The 18204-nt window shown below is 45.7% G+C and overlaps 1 long non-coding RNA gene and 1 other non-coding gene across 2 annotated transcripts; one reads left to right on the top strand and one right to left on the bottom strand.

Annotated features, from left to right (window-relative positions):
* Positions 1-1336: 1336 nt before the first annotated feature.
* On the bottom strand, positions 1337-1440 carry LOC132651070 (U6 spliceosomal RNA). Its single transcript, XR_009588979.1, has one exon. It is a non-coding gene; the product is annotated as a U6 spliceosomal RNA (small nuclear RNA).
* Positions 1441-5935: 4495 nt separating this feature from the next.
* Positions 5936-17977, top strand: LOC132648055 (uncharacterized). Its single transcript, XR_009586421.1, has 3 exons — positions 5936-6062; positions 9563-9603; positions 17612-17977. It is a non-coding gene; the product is annotated as an uncharacterized LOC132648055 (long non-coding RNA).
* Positions 17978-18204: the final 227 nt, after the last annotated feature.

The raw sequence follows: 18204 nt of genomic DNA, 5'->3' as shown, positions 1-18204 counted from the left end.
CTGCTTCTTAGAAAAACAAACCTGGTTTGTCTGGAAGCAGCTGTGTAGAAACTCGTAGGAATCCGCCTGCCTCCAGAGTGTTGGCCTTAAGGTCAAGGGCTACCTTAATGTAGGGCCTGGTTTGTGTCTCGTGGGATGAAGAATCATGTGTTCAAGCAGGACAGAAAAGTAGGCTTCAGACAGTTACTGTGGAGGCCACAGGAGAGCGGAGGGGACCCGACTAGGACCGGAAGGTCAGATCCAGGCTTTGCTAGAACCCCTGGGAAAGGCGGGGACCCCTATTCTGCAGCATGCTGTGGGAAGAGCAGTGTGGACTGGAAAAAGGGGCCTTGAGAGGAGTTTGAAGTAGTCAGTGGCACCCTGAGAAGTGGAACACGATGAGCTTTATCCTAAGTGACTGCAAAGAGCGCGTACCCCAGCTGGTGTCTGAAAAAGCAGATTTGGAAAGAAAATAGGAATTTGGTGTCTGACACGAGAGTTTGAGTTGCAAGAAATTTTGCATGCTTATGGAAATACTACCCAGGAGGCTCCTGGGAGTCCGGATATGGTATTTGAAAGAGAAGATCTAAAGAGGTTACAGGGCCGAGTACGTTCAGAGTAAATGTAGTGGAGAATGATAGAGAAAGAAAAAGCAGAAAAACACCAAACCCCTGCTAATCAAGACCGAACAAGCAGCGGAACTGCAAGCCAAGCACACACAAAGCTATGGTGGTGGTGTGGAATTGAAAATTAATTCCACGAAGTAATAGCAAGAAAATTTCTAATGAAATAATTTATTTTTTCCTCATACTTTTTCAAAATAATGTGATTAACATTTGAGAAACTATGCAGTCATTAAGATATTAGGACCTGTGGTGCCACTTGCTAGATTTAGAATATACAAAGCCAGAGCCCTGGGTTCAAGTCCTAGCCACAACCATCCTCCCGCTGCATTGTAAACTGTACTAATTGCCATTTTATTTTATTTTTTTATTCTTTTTATCATTTATTACAGTTTATTAATTTGTGTCCCAACTGTGGCCCCCTCCCTCTTCTCCCAATCCCGTCCTCCCTACCTCTTCTCCCCCTATGCCCTAGTCCATTGATAGGGGAGGTCCTTCTCCCCTTCTCTCTGATCCTAGCCTATCAGATCTCATCAGGACTGGCTGCATTGTCTTCCTCTGTGGCCTGGCAAGGCTACACCCCCCCTAGGGGGAGGTGATCAGAGAGCCTGCCATTGAGTTCATGCCAGAGAAAGCTCCCTGCTCCCCTTACTAGGGAACCCACTTGGAGACTGAGTCTATGGACTACATCTGAGCCAGGGTTTTGGGTCCTCTCCATGCATGGTCCTTGTTTGAAAAATATGGAACGCTTCACGAATTTGCCTGTCATCCTTGCGAAGGAGCCATGCTAATCTCTGTATCATTCCAATTTTAGTATATGTGTTGCCGAAGCGAGCACTGAATTGCCATTTTAAAAAATGCTTAGTGCTGATCATGGAGGCGAATGACTTTAATCCTAATCCCAGCACTCGAGAGGCAGGTGGCTCTCTGAGTTCAAGGCCAGCCTGGTCTACAGAATGAGTTCCAGGACAACCAGGACTACACAGAGAAACCCTGTCTCAAAAAACAAATGTTTAGTGATGGGCTGAAAGATGGCCTTGAATTTGAATCCGAAGAACATATAAAATCAGGATGCAACAGGTCTGTAACCCTAGTGCACCCCTGGTGGGAGAGGGGAGGCAGAGATAAATGACTCCAACGTTTCTGGGATGTTTACGTTTCTCCATCGCTGTGAGACCTGGGAGAGTGGAGCCTGAAGATGAGGTGGAATAAAGCCTCATGCACTATTCAACTTCATTCAGAGACAGACAGTTTTTACTCTGAGTAACCCTCAGAGAGTCACGTGAGTAAGGTGAGTAAGTCACGTGAGTAAGGTCCCCACAAGGACAAGCACATGTGGCAAAGACTTTTCCAGAGAGACAAATAAACAAAAACAGCCAGTTGTAATGAGTAATCTGACAGAAGAAACTCACTCCTATCCACTACACCTGGGAGGGGCGTGAAAGCAGTATCCAAGAGCAACGGCATGTTTTGAAGAAATGGAGGCCACAGGACTCCTGGTTTCTTGGAGTTTTCTCTGAATTCTCAGAGGACTCCGTTCCCACCCTGGGACTTAGCTTGGCTTATGAAGCAGCAAAAGGGACTACTTCAGAGAAGGTGAGAAGGTGAGGGCCAGCATTAGAAAGTTTCCTCTGACCTCCACAGGTGAGCTATGGCACGCCCCAGTGTACCTACGCCTGTACCCAGACACCCATCCCGACTCCGACACACGCAAACATCCTTCCACTCAACACAAACTCACACAGATTCCCCCACACCACCCCCACACAAACATCCTCCACTCACACACTCCCCACACATACTCCCACATACCCTAAACATACACCCCCACTCCTACACACACACACACACACACACACACCACCCCCCACTTCCATGCATTATATCCTCCCACACATACACACAAACACAAGTCTTAATGCATCATAGGAGAGACATTGAAATTAAAGAACAGCGTGGTCCTGGTGAGATAGTTACCTCCCTGCTGTCAAGCGTGACAGCCTGAATTCTACCCTGGGACCCACATAACAGAAGAAAGAACCAACTCTAAGGTGTCCTCTGACCTCCATGTGTACGTTGTGGTCTGGGCACACATGCACACACACACACACAGGTTGAGAGGGAGAGAAAAAAGTATCTGCTTCGAAAATAGTTTAAGGGGTTAGAAGATTCAGCTTGGCTCCTGACTTCATAAATTCAGCCTATGTATGTGGGGATGATATGGCAGCCACAAAACAGCAAATACCTGCTCCAGCTTCATTCCTCCTCGTCCCCACTTCCATCTCACCTGAACAACCTGATCATCCCCTTTGTGAAGGGCTTTGGAAGGCCATCATAGACCCCACTCAGTCGTGGGCTTTCCGATCCTATAAGCGCCCTCAGCCTACTCAAGCTGGCCATCAAGATGAGCCATGCTCCCCAGAGTGTGGGAGCAAAAGGTCACAACGAAACTTTTAGGGTGGCCCATGTCTTGTTAAGGGCATCAGTTATACAACTGTATGAGCTGACCCTAAATCCTCAGAATCACAATGCAGCTGTTGACGGCCCCAACTACCTGGCGATTCAGGGTACATAGAGGCACGGTGCCTGGAACCTACAGGTAGCCAAGGACCACCGTATAGAAGCCTGGAGCAAGGCCTGGGAGGGTAAGGCCTGACAGACAAGATCTAAAGAGATGCCTGTGCCCTTCCCTTGGCTGTCAGGGCTTTGAAAAAAAAAAATCCCTCCCCAGGGACTTGGAATTTCCCCAGGTGTCTCTTGTTGGGAGAAGGAAAAGGCTAAAGCCTGGTGCCAGCCAGAGGGGAACTTGCCTTGAGGGAAGGGGTTTTCCACTTGTCAGACCTCTGAGGACAGACTTGCACTGAGAGGGTGATAGGCCAGAGGCAGGTGGAACCACAGGTTGTTGGGGAGGGGAGGATGTTGTTTGTACTTCATACCTTGTGAAATAACACTTTTTGGCAGTTACCTGTTGCCTCTTCCTCCTATGAGTTCACTGGGTTGATATTCAGTCATGGAAATACTTTGTATATTTTCTCATGGTTTATTTGTTTTTATTTTATGTGCATTGGTGTTTAACTGCGTGTATGTCTCTGTGAGGGTGTTGGGTCCCCTGGAACTGGAATCACAGACACTTCTGAGCTGTCTTGTAGTTGCTGGGAATTGAACCCTGGTCCTCTGGAAGAGCAGCTAGTGCTCTTAACCTCTGAGCAATCTTTCCAGCTCTTTGTGTATTCTTCTAAACACTTAAGAAGAATCTTCCATATTCTGTTGTGAAATGAATTATTTTAAATATAATAAGAATTTTGAAGCGTCAGTAATAAAAACTGTTACTTTTGTATCTCTCTTAACTTTTGTAAATTTATTTTTTATTTAATATTATTATTTTCTTTTTTAAAGATTTATTTTATGATTATACATGTTTGCCTGCATGTACATATGTGCGCTGTGTTTTTACCTGATGCCCATTGGAGGGAGTGTCAGACCTCCTAGAATTGGGTTGTGGAGTTGCTTGTGAGCTATCATGTGGATGTTGGGAACTGAACCCAGATCCTCTGTAAGAGCAGAAAGTTCTTTTAACCACTGAGCCATATCTCCAGACCCCAGTCTATCCTTATTTGAAGAGAGCTTTTTGAGTCTCTATCCTTTCTCCTAAGATATTAATTATTCCTTGTACTTTTGTTTAATTGAAAATAAGGTAATTCTTATTCTCTCTAGTCCTGACAAGAAGGCTGTGTAGGTCAAAGCCAAGGACAAGGGTAACTCTTGCGTCTCCATGTCTTAGTTACGGTTACAGTTTGATTGCTGTGAAGAGATACCATGACAGTGGCAACTTTTATAAAAGAAAGCATTTAATCGGGGCTGGCTTACAGTTTCAGAGGTTAGGGCATTATCATCATGGCAGGAAGCATGGCAGCGTGCAGGCAGACATGGTGCTGATGAAGGGAACTGAGGGTTCAACATCCTGATCCAAAGGCAACAGGGAGAGACTGTGTGGCACACTGGACATAGCCTGAGCATAGGAGACCTCAAAGCCCACCTCCACAGACGCACTCTTCCAACAAGGCCACACCCACTCCAACAAGGCCACACCTCCCAATAGTGCCACTCCCTGTGTGTGGACCAAGCATCCAAACACCTGAGTCTATGGCAGCCATATCTATTCAAACCACCTCACTCAAATTAATCTAAAATGAGACATTCCTTTCCCTTGAGTACCATGCAAGGAAGGAATGGGATGGAAGAGCACACAAAGTCCCAAGTCCTGCCTTTTTTTCTCTTCTTCAGTTGGTAATTTAAGTCCTGGGCCAACAACCAGAGCCAGTAGAGCAGCCAGTGAGAAAGGAAAGTGTTCTAGGATTTCATAGTTTAAGAATAACATTCTGGACAAAAAAACAGGCATTGGCTATCTTATCCTGGCCTTTTATCCCTGGTAAGGCAACAAAGAGCAGTGAAAGAGTTTTCAAGCCTTTAAGTCTCACCCATGCCCCATTGATCCTTCTGTCTCCACTATCCACAGCCCAGGATGTGGCCACATTGGCTTTTACAAGGGTCTTTGGGATTTGAACTCCTATCCTCCTGTTTCTGTATTAATTGCAATTACTGTCTGAGCTATTTCCCCTATGGTTTGTTGGTGTTGTTTTGGGGTTTTGTTTTGTAGCCTAGGATACATGAGCTCTTGATCCCCTGCCTCTCCTTCCCAAATACCACGATTATAGCCATGGCCACCATAACCTGTTTCCTATGTGTTTCCAAGTGATGTGCTTATATGGCCAGTTACTGATTTTAGATGTTATATACATTATTTTATTCACAAATAATCAACACAAAAGGGGCCTTTTTCTCTTTTCTTCTTTTCTTGCAGACTCAACGCTTTGTATGTTTTACATAAATGCTCCACCACATTGACCATCTTTCTTAGTATGTTCTTGTTATCATTTATTTTATGTGTATGGGAGTTTTACCCACATGTATGTCTGTGTGCCATGTGCACGCAGTACCCACAGAGGCCAGAAGAGTGTGTCTCCTGGAACTGGAGTTACAGGTGGTTGTGATTCACCAAGTGGCTTCTGGGAACCTAACCTGGGTCCACTGGAAGGGCAGCCTGTGAGCCATCTCAGCCCAACCATTACCACCGTGATGGGCACATACCAGCTTTGCCTTCTTCATGCTTCCAGTACAGTCGTGTTGTAACGTCTGCTGTATCCAGGGTTTATGTAAATATTGCTCACACTGGAGTCATGCAATAGCCCCATGATTTCTCTCTTGCAAAACTTATTTCCTTTGGCTGTAGTAACAGTATGGTTTTGCTGTTATGGTGCTTTTGCCTCTTTGTAACAGTTCAACCTCCCATCACTTGTCAGCATCTCTCTGTGATCCATCTGGCCACAGCGGGAATTCTGTCACCTCAGCATCCTCTCCTGTATCCTTCTCCTGTATCCTTCTCCACTCTGACTTGGCCAGGTATTCTCATTCATCTTCTCTTTTGTATGTTGGTTTTTTTCCCCTCGATCACTGTGTTCCTTTTTCTTGCATACTCCTTTATTACAAAGTGTGTACTCTCTATTAATCTCTTAGAAGTTTTTAAAATACATTCTCTAGGCTTCCAGTTCTCCCAAAGTTTATGATGCCCTGCCTTGGTTTGGAACAATTTCCATTATCAAGAATATCTGTTAGACCAAACCAAGAAATGTCTGTTCTTGGCCTGGGGAGATGGGTCGGTGGTAAAGGCGCTAGCCACTCAAGCCTGATGACCCAAGTTTGATTCCTGGAAATCTAGGCAAAAGATCAGATGTGGCAGCACACGTCTGGAATGCAGGCTCTCCAACTGTGAGATGGAAGACAGAGACAGGAGAATTGCCTGGAAGCTTGTAGGCTAGTTGACCTGGAACAGGAAGAAGAGAAGCAGAAATGGGGGAGACTCTTCCTCAACAAGGTGGAAGTGTTAGGGAATATTTGATTAACGTACATAGAAAGCCTGCTTGTTAGCAAAATATGAAAGCCTAACTACATTTTGCATTTGTCAGATGTAGTTCGGTGTCTCCTGAAGAGATGCATTTTAGTTGTGTTCTAAAAGCCTCCATAGAAAAGAATGTTAAGGGATGGAAAGTTTCCATTTTAAGTTGCTTGGGAGAGGTGTTGTGGTCTTTACTTTATGGCCTGAGACAAAGTCAGATGGGCGGCCTCAAGCTATTCCACCATAAAGGTGAAATGGTTCATCCCCTACTGACTTGGCTTGGAGCCCCCCCCATGACAGTGACATGGTTCAGCCTGCCACGGGTTGGAAAGAAGCTAGGGACTTCTTTTATAAGCAATTGGTATTAGGATATATTCTAAAATGCCACATGCAACAGATCTACTATAAAAGACATTGGATAGAGGTGGAGAGAGAGAGGAAGAGGGAGAAGGAGATGGTGGGAGGCCTCCAGGAGAGAAACTGAGGCAGAGAGAGTGCAAGAGAAGTGAGAGAGAGCAGATGGGAATGGCAGATATCTGAAGCACCTGGCCCAGGTGATGACATAGGATGCAGGTGGCTACGTGGGACGGTGCCAGGACCCTAAAGGGCCCTGAGGGCAGGCCAGTTGAATTGGCTGCACAACATAACAATTGGCCCTTTGATAGGCTCTCTTTCTGGTTTTGAAGAGCATTTTTGGAAAGATCTCCAGGAAGAGCTAGCAATCGTCTATCTGGGCTTGCAGGAACAGCAGAGAAGCAGCTGGCAGGACACTGATAAACAGAATTCTAGGAAAGAGAGCTAAGGAACCCTCACGGTCTTGGAGGAGCTCATGAGAAAGGTGGAAAACTAGTGACTAGTGAGGTAGAATGACTCAGAAACTTCTAAAGATCTAGTAGTTGAGTTGTAGACTCGGCTTGTAAATAGGTATTTTGTATATAGTTCAGAAAATGAAGTTACCTCACTGAGCTGACAGGTTTTTACCTCAGTTTGTGCCTCCATGTCTTTATTGGTATAACAGATCATTTAAACAGTTACAGGAAGGTAAGAACCAAGTCCCGAAAATTACCCAAATATCCTCTGACCTCTACACATGCATTTCAGTGTACATGTTTGCACACACACACACTATAAAAAATTAATTTAAAAATAGTTGATAAGGGAGAAATGCTTGTTCTTCATATCTAGGGATTTTTTGTTTGTTTGTTTGCTTGCTTCTCTCCACTGAGTCTTTAGAATTGAAATGGGTTCCCTCCATTTTTTCTTTTTTTTTTTCTTTGTTTGTTTTTGTTTGTTTGTTTGTTAGTTTGTTTTTCAAGACAGGGTTTCTCTGTGTAACCCTGGATGTCCTGGATGCACTTTGTAGACCAGACTGGCCTTGAATTCACAGAGATCCGCCTGCTTCTGCCTCCCAGAGTACTAGAGTTGCAGGCATGTGCCACTGCGCCCAGCTCTATCCATTTTTTTCAAAGATGTATTTATTTATGCATTTTATGTATATGCTGTCTGCTTCTATCTGTACAACAGAAAAGGTATCGGATCCCATTATAGATGATTGTGAGCCACCATGTGGTTGCTGAGAATTGAATTCATGACCTCTGAGAGAGAAGTTTAGTGCTCTTAACTGATGAGCCATCTCTCCAGTGCCTCCCTCCTCCATTTTTTTATAATGGGGTTTTACTATATAGCCAGACAGGCTGACCTCACTGACCTCACACTGCTCAACCTGGACGGAGGCCCTTGTGTGGCCTCCCAAGTGCAGGGATCACAGGTGTGTGGCCATGTTAAACAGTATCTTTTCTGAATTGTTGGGTTTTGTCTGATGTAATCAAACAGTCCTTTACAAATTGTGTTTCTGGTGCTGGAGAGACAGTTCATCTGTTAACTGCTCCCAGCCCATGTGGGAGCAGGGAGGCGGACTCTGCTGCTGAGTTTTGTGGCGTGCATGTGTCCACTCTTAATTCCAGGTCTACACAGGGGAGGGTTGCATTCCCATGGCGTGTGCTCAGAGCCACCTAATGCCGTCATCTGTAAGGACAAGATCAGAGAGCTATGGAAACTTCCATGGAAATCTCTGCAGATTGGCTTGGGCCCTGTAGAATGCCCCCATCCCTCCCAGGTTAGCATGGACAGACACAAAGTCATGGCAGTCTCTGCTGCCCCCTGAGTCATCAGATCACCTGAGGGATGCTCCTTCTCTGAGGAGAAGCAGAGGCCAGGATGTGCCTTCCTGCAAGGATGCTTTGACCTCCTTCATTCAGAAATTTCATTTGCATCCAGCTCAGGGCCAGGGTGTGAAGCTGGAAGAAGAGGTCCTTATGAATATGTTTGCATAACAACTGAAGTGTTTACTTCCTGTCCAGAGTTCTCAGAGCACTCCTTCTACAGCTGTGGATTGGATTTCCAGGACAGCAGAGGAGGCGTGCAGGACTTGGCCTTTTCTCTCTCAGGATAAGGACCAGGGTTGAAGGCGAGGCTGATGCTTCCCTCAGCCACTGATCTGCAAGGGAGAAAGTGAAGCAAGGATGAGGGTCCCTCTGGCTGGTGTAGGCCCTAAGACTCGGTGGGGACAGGCTGGCGCTGGGCAGGGGCAGAACTGCAGCTGGAGCAGCTGAGAGAACTGTGCCTCCAGTCACTGTGAGATCTGGACTTCCCTCAGAGCTCTCTGTGCTCACTCTGCTCTGCTCTCCTGCTGCTGTGACCAGACCCTGTCCCTGTCACCCCTCCCTCCCTCTACTGAGTCCTCTGAGGCGTTCCTTCAGCTCTCTTTGGCCTCAGGTGTCTATAGAGTCTCTTTCTCACCAGTGTGGTATTAAATGAGTCACATAGAGTGTTGATCAATCATTGTTCTATGTCTGTGTAGCTCACAATTCCCCATGACTGTGTGCAGTCAGGGAACAGCTTTGAAAGCTGTGTGACCACAGTTATCTAAGCCTGGGGTTAAGATGTTTCCTGTGTGGCCTCAGCCGGACCCAGCTGTGTCAAAGGCCTCTCTTTTTATTTTCTTTAGAGCATCTGAGAAGACGGTCTCAGCAGTTCTCCTTCCACCGTGTGAGTATCAGGACTGTCAGGCTTCGTGGCAGGCGCCTGTATCCAGTGAGCCTCCTCACTGGCCCTGTGTTAGAATTTCAACATGGATGGACAACATGGATGTTCTCTGAGCATTGCTGTTTCCACAGGGAAGACACCAATTCACTATCCAATGTAAAATAGCCAGCCCTGAAAACATACACAAATAACATAATACAGACTAAACAGGCTGAATTTAGGAATATATATATATATATATATATATATATATATATATATATGTATAGACACATATACTTATGTAATCTAGAACAATGGAGGAGAAAGGCCATGAATTGAAGAAGGAAAAACATATGGCAGGGTTTGGAGGGAGAAAGGGGAAAGAATAAATGATGTAAGTGTATTCTCATCTTTAAAAAATTAAACAATGTTTTTTAATTTTTTGTTTTCTTGAGACAAGGTTTTTCTGTGTAGCCCTGACTGTTCTAGAACTCACTCTGTACCAGGCTGGCCTCCAACTCAGAGATCCATCTGCCTCTGCCTCCTAAGTGCTGGGATGAAAGACAAGCACCATAACTGCCCAGCTTGAAATAATATATATAATATGTTATTTATTACACATAATATATCAAATATTTTTTAAAGTGTTGAAATTCTAGTATCTGGGCCTGAGAGATGGTAAAAGGCCCCTTCCTGGTATCCTGAGTTCCATCAGTAACATGCCTCCCTCCCTAAACACACACAAAATGAGGAAATAAAAATGAAGGAAAAAAAAAAAGAAGAAAAAGAAATTCTAGAATCTTTTAGCTGGAAGATTTGTCTTATGACTGCCTCTCTGGTCTCAGTACCCATGAGACCTGCTCCCAAAATTCCCTTTTGTATGAAGTAGGTCTCTGGGGCAACCCGAATTCCTTCTGTGTTGCTTCTTTGTAATCAGAGAGGACTCAACTTCCTGAGAATGTTGTGAGGACTTGGGTGTGGCTGGAAAAAAAAAGGCCCCTGGGATCTGTAGGGTTTTTTCCTTCACAGTGGGCTGCTTTCATGCTGTCACCCATGAATAAAATGTATCCATGTGACATTTTGTTCTTTCCCTTCTGTATTTAGCTTATTCAAATAGCTGCTTCCCTTTGCACTGAGAAGCGGCTGTCCCTTGGGGTTATCTTCCTGAAAGAGACAGGGACGAAGATCCTAAGCTTGCAGAATGGCTGGAGGTTGGACAGTCTTAGCAATGGCTCCTAGGTGGTCAGCTTGGTGCATTTCTTTCCCAAAGAGCTCCCTTACTTTCTAAGACAAAGGAAGCCCCACCCTCGGTGGGAGTGGCAGGTGCATTATATCTGGAGCACCTGGCCCAGGTGATGACAGAGGAGATGTCAGAAGCCTAAAGACCCCTGCGGGCATGCCAGGTGAATTGCCTGCACAATATAACAGAATATAACTTGTTTAAGGGCAGCCTGGGTTGAGTGGTAAGACCTTGTAAGCGAGAAGGAGGGAGGGGGAGGGAAAGGAGAAAGGGGGGAAGTGATTTCATAGTCACTTTCTAGAGAAACAACCCACCAGTAAGCTGTACCCACTTCCTGGATCTCTGCTGAGAAAGCTGAGAGTCAAGTAGATCAAATACAAGAGCAGCGAGGGTCGGTCTGCACAGAGCTGAGTTAGTGACGTGCTCATCTTGAAACTGGGATGGGCCTGTGGTGTTCCAGCCAGGTCAGGCTTTTCCATTCTTGACCTTTGGCCCTAGCATGACTGCATGGTATATTCTGGTTGGTCTGAAAACTGAGTTAACCCCATGCCAACTTGGCTTATGAAATGGTTCCCAGCAATTTATAATAATGTGTTGAAAGGCAGAGGCAGGCCCCAGGGCCTTTTAAACTTGACTTGCCTAATTTCTGCTTTCAGAATAACAAGATGGAAAACACATCAAAGTGGATTTTCAAAAAGCTTGCCTGTCCATTTGTATGGTCTTAGCTAGGAAATAAAGAAAGGCCCATATGTGCATAGGTTTATAAAAACAAGTCAACAGACTGCTGTATAAAGTAAGATAAGCATCCTTTTCTATTTATTGATTTAATGTGCATTGGTGTTTTGCCTGCATGTATGTCGGAGAGTGTCAGATCGTGGAGTTACAGACAGCTGTGAGCTGCCATGTGGGAGCTGGGAACTGAACCCAACTCCTTTGGAAGAGCAGTCAGTGCTTATAACCGCTGAGCCATCTCTCCAGCCACCCCTACCCCCATCCTTTCCTCGTATTTTGGCACTTTGTGCATCCCTGCTCTGGATGGCTAGGAATTCTGATTTCTCTGACTGATCACCACAGCACAGGCAGAGCCCGTCATAGCGCCTCCTCTACCCCAATGCTGTCCTTGGAGGCAGAGTTCACGCATGGCGTCCTGTGAGTGCCGTACATAGCTCTCATGGTGAGGTTCCTGGCATATGTCCTTAAAACGGTCTCCTTCTTGAGTCTGGTGAGGTATGTGTGTGGCCTGAAGACACACATGGGCTCTGCACATTAGGAGGGCCATGTGGGTAAGGCATTCTGGAGTTCCAGCCTCTGGTCTAAAAGAATGAACACACATGGACACGCTCCTGTTCTCATTGGCACTGACATGACAAAAGTAGGACACGGTGCCAAAAGTTGGGGGTTAGGCTATCAAAGCAGGGGCTAGGTCCATGTGGATATGTGGGTTTTTTTTTTTTCATTTACTTTTTTATTAAAGTAACACACATACATGGACTAGATCAAATGGTGAGAGTTTATAGCAGGGACTCCACTCTTCTCTTTGCAGCGTTTACACAGGAGCTGTTTCCTTGAATCCTATTGATTCTCCCGGGAACTTGCCTTGACAGCTGCTGTGACAGTCAGTTGATGAACTTGTGTCGCTTGGTAGATAAGTCATCTCAGACTCTGGAAATTTTGTGAGGATGGCTGAAAGAAGTTTTATTTTGAGCTGGGGTGATGATGCACACCTGTAATCCCAGCACTCCTGGAGGCAGAGGCAGGCAGATCTCTGTAAATTCAAGGCCAGACTGGTCTACCAAGCAAGTCTAGGACAGCCAAGACTACACAGAGAAACCCTGTCTTGAAACCCTGTCATCCAAAATAAAAAAATTAAATAAAAAAGAAAAAAAAAATATATATACCCTATAAATTGCTGGCATCTGTCTTGCATCTCCTGCTCTGCTCTTCCACACCCAGCCGGGCATTTTCAGACACAGTAGAGTCGTTAGCAGGCAGGCCCTCTGCAGCTTTCTTTCCTGGAATGCCCTGGTTAGCCAACAGTTGTGATCTAGAACTATACATTTCTTACTTCAAAAATAAAAATAAAAATAAAGAATATGGAAAGAATAGAGGAGGAGAGGGAATGAAGAGAGGAAGGAGGGGGTGGGAAGAAGATGGAGGAGGAGAAAAGAGATCGATTGTTCAATTATGGAAAATATGGTAATGGTAAGGAGTTTACCTTGGCTGTCGTGGACTCACTCTATAGACCAGGCTGCCCTCGAACTCACAGAGATCAATCTGCCTCTGCCTCCCTGAGTACTGGGATTACAGACATGTGCTTCTATGCTGGGCTGGAAGTTTGTCTTAACTATATGTTAGAGAGTCTTCTGATGTGAACCAGAAAATGAAAGTGCATATAACCACACTAACTTTTAAGTGTAATTCTTCAGCCTTGCTGGGAGGACAAGATTACACTGCCATTTAGCTAACATGGAACAATTGAGAAAGATTTTTCTTAGGTCATGTGGCCCAAGAAGTAGAGAGCTGAGAGGAGGCGAGCGAAAGGCAGGACCCTCTTGTCTCTACACGCCCTTGGTTTAGGACCCAGGGATAGACTTCTTGCCTTCACAGTATGGTCTGAGGCTTTACCAAGAAGCCCCAAATACCCTCAGGATGGAAGCTTCCTCTGGATCTGTCATGCTGCCACTCCGCCCTGCTGACTGTTACCCAGTTTGGGAAGTAAGTGGATAAACAAAACATACCCGGCTTGGTTTACCACTTCCATGGAGTCTGTTAGAACGCACATTTATCGTCTGAAAACCAGTAGGGAATATAAGATGAACTCTTTAACTATCTCCCATGCTGTGATACATGGCTAAGGTCAAGGAAAGAGTAACTAATGGAAGGAACCATGCTCTGTGAGCTGTAACCATGCTCTGTGCCGCTGTCTCAGGGGCAAGGCAGACAATCGAGATATGATGAAAGCAGCTCAGGAGGCTTACAGGGGATCTGATGTGGGGGGGTAGCCTGGCAGACATTCTAGCAACTTGAAGCGGGAATTAGCTAAAGCCATGTTGGTGGGTGAAGGGTCAGGGGCAGCAGCGTGCTCTGGCAAAGGGGAAAGAGAATTCTCTGACTCTGCCAGTGGGTCATGATGGGACTAGAGGGAGAGTGCTCAGGGAGGAGAGAAAGGCCTAAGCAGGAAGGCACCTCGTGCCAGAGGGTTGACAAGGACAAACCAGACCTCACCCGAATAGAAGCCGATGAGGGAGTCTGGATGCAGATTGTTATTTCCCAAAGACCACCCTGGCTGCCCACATGGTCAGTGGGTTGCCCAGTACAACAGAGAGGAAGCCGTTCCTGAGGCCCCGGTGACACATTCTGAGACCCCTCACCAGACACTTGAAAAGTCTTATTCAGAGGAGAAAAAGAACAGCTTGAGATCTGAAAAGGAGAAGGGCTGGGGTGTAGCTCAGGTGACCGGGTACATGCCTAGCGAGCACAGAGCCTTGACTTGGACCCTCTACCCTCCTTCAACCAACGGTGGTGACACACACCTGTAATCCCAGCACCTGGCAGATAGAAGAAGGAGGACCTCAAGTTCAAAGTCATCCTTGACTGCACAGCAAGTTCAAGGGCCACTTGGGCTATATGAGACCCTGCCTCAAAACAACAACAACAACAACAACAAAACAGAGAAAGAAAAGTCTTATGAGACCTTGACAGGAAGATCATTTGGAGAGTCAGGGCCAAGAGACTCTGAAGTGGGAGGGGGCCGTGAGTGGGTGAAATGCATGGAGGGAACCTCTCGTTGCAATATTTGTCTTAGGTCAGTCTAATCCTCACCTTCAACAAAGATCAAAGATTGACTGTCAGGACTGGGAGGGCCGATGGAGGTCACCTCTCACAGGGAGATTACATAAGGCGGTTACCCAAGCATCAAGGCAAATCTCTCTGGAGACATCTCTTTACTTCTGTATGTTGCTCAACCTACGGCTGCAAAGAAACGAGCTAGCAGAGAGACTAAAGAATATTTAGTTAAGGGGACCCAGGTTTGTCCTCCAGCACCTACATGGTAACCCATACTACCTGCTAATCCAGTCCCAGGAGACCTGAGCTCCCTTCTGGTCTCCACAGCTCCTGGGTGTGCACAGGGTACTCAGACACGCATGCAGAAAACACCTATACACATTCTCTATGCACTTTGAAAAGAAATGAAGAAACGTGTCTTTTCCAGACTATAGCACTGAAAGCCAGGTCCTCAAGACACCCCTGCCTTCGAGGTCTCAGACTGAACTGTAGGTGGCCCAGCAGCCTATGAGTCCTGCAGTCTGGAGCCTGCGCAGTGCACGGCTTCTCCTGGCAGCCAGTCCTCGGCTCCTTTGCTCCATGAAGGCCATCTTTTCATCTTTTCAGACCCAAGAGAGTCCCCCCTTCTTCACATTCTATGCCCAGTCATTTCGCCACTCTGTCATCCCCTCAATTCCCTAGGTGCTGGCTCAGAAGAGGGTAGAGCGGATTGAGCTGATGGCTGAGATCAAGAGCACAGAAAGCCTGATCTATTCCCAGAGGGCAGGCTCTCCAGGCACGGCAGGCTCTTGCTATGTTCAGAACCAGGTGACATTAAGGAACAAGGAAGTGATGGCAATGGTGTTTTCAGTGGACTTTGGCAACACAGAGCTCTGTTTGTAGCATGCAAGTTGAGATAGTGAGGATTAAGAGACTCAAAATCATCCAAGCCTTTTGGGCTAGTGAGATAGCTCAGCCGATAAGGGCACTTGTCAACAAGCCTGATGGCCTAAGTTTGATCCCTGGAACCCACATGTGAAAGGAGAGAACAGCAAGCTGCCCTTTGACCTCAACATGAGTGCCATGGCATGCACGCATCTTCACACATGAATAAGTTAAAAAAAGAAAAAAAAGATGAATCTTTATTTCCCTTATTCTCACCCATCTAGTCTACCCAGGAATGTTTTTCTCAATGCCACGTACTCCTTGCTTTAGATTTCCACAGACCACTACAGCACAGCAGAGGTGCCGTCCGTGGGTCTATGCTCAGTCAGCAAGCACTCTCAGCTTCAAAGAGCCTCCAGTTTAGTGAGGATGGAATTCAAAGGCTTTTGGGGGCCGGGAAGTTTCTGGAATAGGAAGGTGAGCACACGTGTGTAATGTGTGTAGACAAGCGCCATCTTTGGTCTGTAGGGTCCAAACAGCAGCTCTACAACCTGAGATGCCCGCGCTGATGGATTTTAGACTTCCTCTAGGAAAGCGCCTCGCAGGTCTCCTGCCCTGTTTGTGTCTGCGGCATTTCCTCATACAGAGGGCGCTCTGAGCACACTCCCGGAGGTCAAGGGCAGAGCTGATAATTAGCACCAGGTACAGCAGCAGTATTTTCGGTGTTTCCATGTTTTGATGGCTCCGCCGACCTTATTTAAAGGAACATGTGTTAATCCATATGAAATACCTTCCTGGGTAGAATTTTAATGTTTTATTTTTGGTCAGATCATTTGACCACCAGTCATCTAAGCCATGGAAGGTGTGCCAATTTTTTTTTTTTTTAATGTATACAGTATTCTGCCTGCATGTATGCCTGCAAGCCAGCAGAGGGCACCAGATCTCATTATAGATGGTTGTGAGGCACTATGTGGTTGCTGGGATTTGAACTCAGGACCTCTGAAGAGCAGCCAGTGCTCTTAACCTTTGAGCCGTCTCTCCAGCTTGCTATACTGTCAATCTTAGTGCACGTCTAATAGATTCATGTCTGTGTGCCTTATAGGCTTTAGTCCTGCGTTCATCTACTGGATAAATGTTACACGCCACGAAGTCATCTGGTACATACTAAATATTCAATCTCCATTTCATTCTTCCATTAAACCAACACATTTGGGAGAACTTTTACAGGATGAGGCCATCTTTACCTATTGAGAATGTATCAGTGAACAAAACAGACCTGACCCTCCCCATTCCCCTCACCCCTTTCTTGGCTCTGACATTTTAGTGGAATTTACTTTCATTACACTGAAAATCTCAGCTTCAAGAATGAACTCTACTTTCTGGCAGGCAGGGGAGGCACAGCCTTGAGGCAAAACACAGCTACGGCCCAGCATGGGACAGACCTTATGGAGTCACAGTCAGCAGACACCGTTGTCCTCTCACTGTCCACATCTCCTCGGTCCCTCCTAGTTCACTTTTCCTCTACTGTTGGGTAGCATTACTACATTTCTCAAAATCTCCTCTGCACCAAAGAATTGGATTTATTCTATGGTATGCCACAGGCACTTGCTTCAACTAAGATAGTTTTGCATACAATGGAGATACAGATCATGGATGCTTCTTTCTCTTTCTTTCCTTTCTTTTCTTTTTTCTCTTTTCTTTTTTCTCTTCTTTTCTTTTTTCTTTTCTTTTTTCTTTTCTTTTTTCTTTTCTTTTTTCTTTTCTTTTTTCTTTTCTTTTTTCTTTTCTTTTTTCTTTTCTTTTTTCTTTTCTTTTTTCTTTTCTTTTTTCTTTTCCCTTTCCTTTCCTTTCCTTTCCTTTCCTTTCCTTTCCTTTCAGGGCAGATGCAGGAGCCACGCATGGAGGCCGTCCCCTCTGCAGCTACAGCTCAGGATAGAATTACATACTGTGTGCAGAGCGATGATCCTGAGCCTCCGCAGGATGCTGAATCGCTGCGGGGAGATTTAATTGTGTTCATTAGGCTACTTATTAAAGCAAGGAAATGGACTGAGGCCATTTAGAGAGATTTCACACAAAAAGTGTCTTCTCATTAACCCGTAGTTAATCAGAAACCCAATTAACCAATGTGCTCTGTTCCAGGATCCTCTCCTTCCAGACTCACTTCTTCTTTACAGCCATGACCAAATCACTGATCCGGAATCCACCATCTTACATCTACACCACGGAAATCAATGGATTATTTCATCCTCTACAGGACAAAATGCACCCAGAGACAACTGGGAACCTCGGAGAGAGATGATTGTTCTGTCAAGTAACAGACATGGATGAAACGTAGAAGCCTCGGGTTTTCCTCAAACCTTCTGCACTCTCTTGAATATGTATAGAACTGAAAATCCCACAAAAATGAGAAATGAACCTGGCACAGTGGCATGTGCCTGTACTAACAGCTTGCAGAGTCTGAGGCAGGGGGATGCCTGGGTTGAGGGAAGGCTGTTCTACCTAGGGAGATTGTGTCACAAAGCAGAAAGGAGCAAAATAAAGCAATGCAAAGTCACGAGTTTCTTCCACAGATGCCCTTGGCCCTGCCAATCTGGTCCTGCCCACGTACTTTCCTTGGTCATGTGAGTCTGTATCTTAGAGACACTCCTTCATGCTTCTCCTTCTCCCCTAAAGATTTCTCTTTATTTTTCACTCTCCGAAAATACTCTTCCTTCAAGTGATGATGGCACACA

The sequence above is a fragment of the Meriones unguiculatus genome, chromosome 1 (genome assembly GCF_030254825.1).
Source record: "Meriones unguiculatus strain TT.TT164.6M chromosome 1, Bangor_MerUng_6.1, whole genome shotgun sequence".
Lineage (NCBI taxonomy): Eukaryota > Metazoa > Chordata > Mammalia > Rodentia > Muridae > Meriones > Meriones unguiculatus.
Note: the sequence above shows the minus strand (reverse complement) of the source record. Positions and strands in the feature narration are given on the sequence as shown.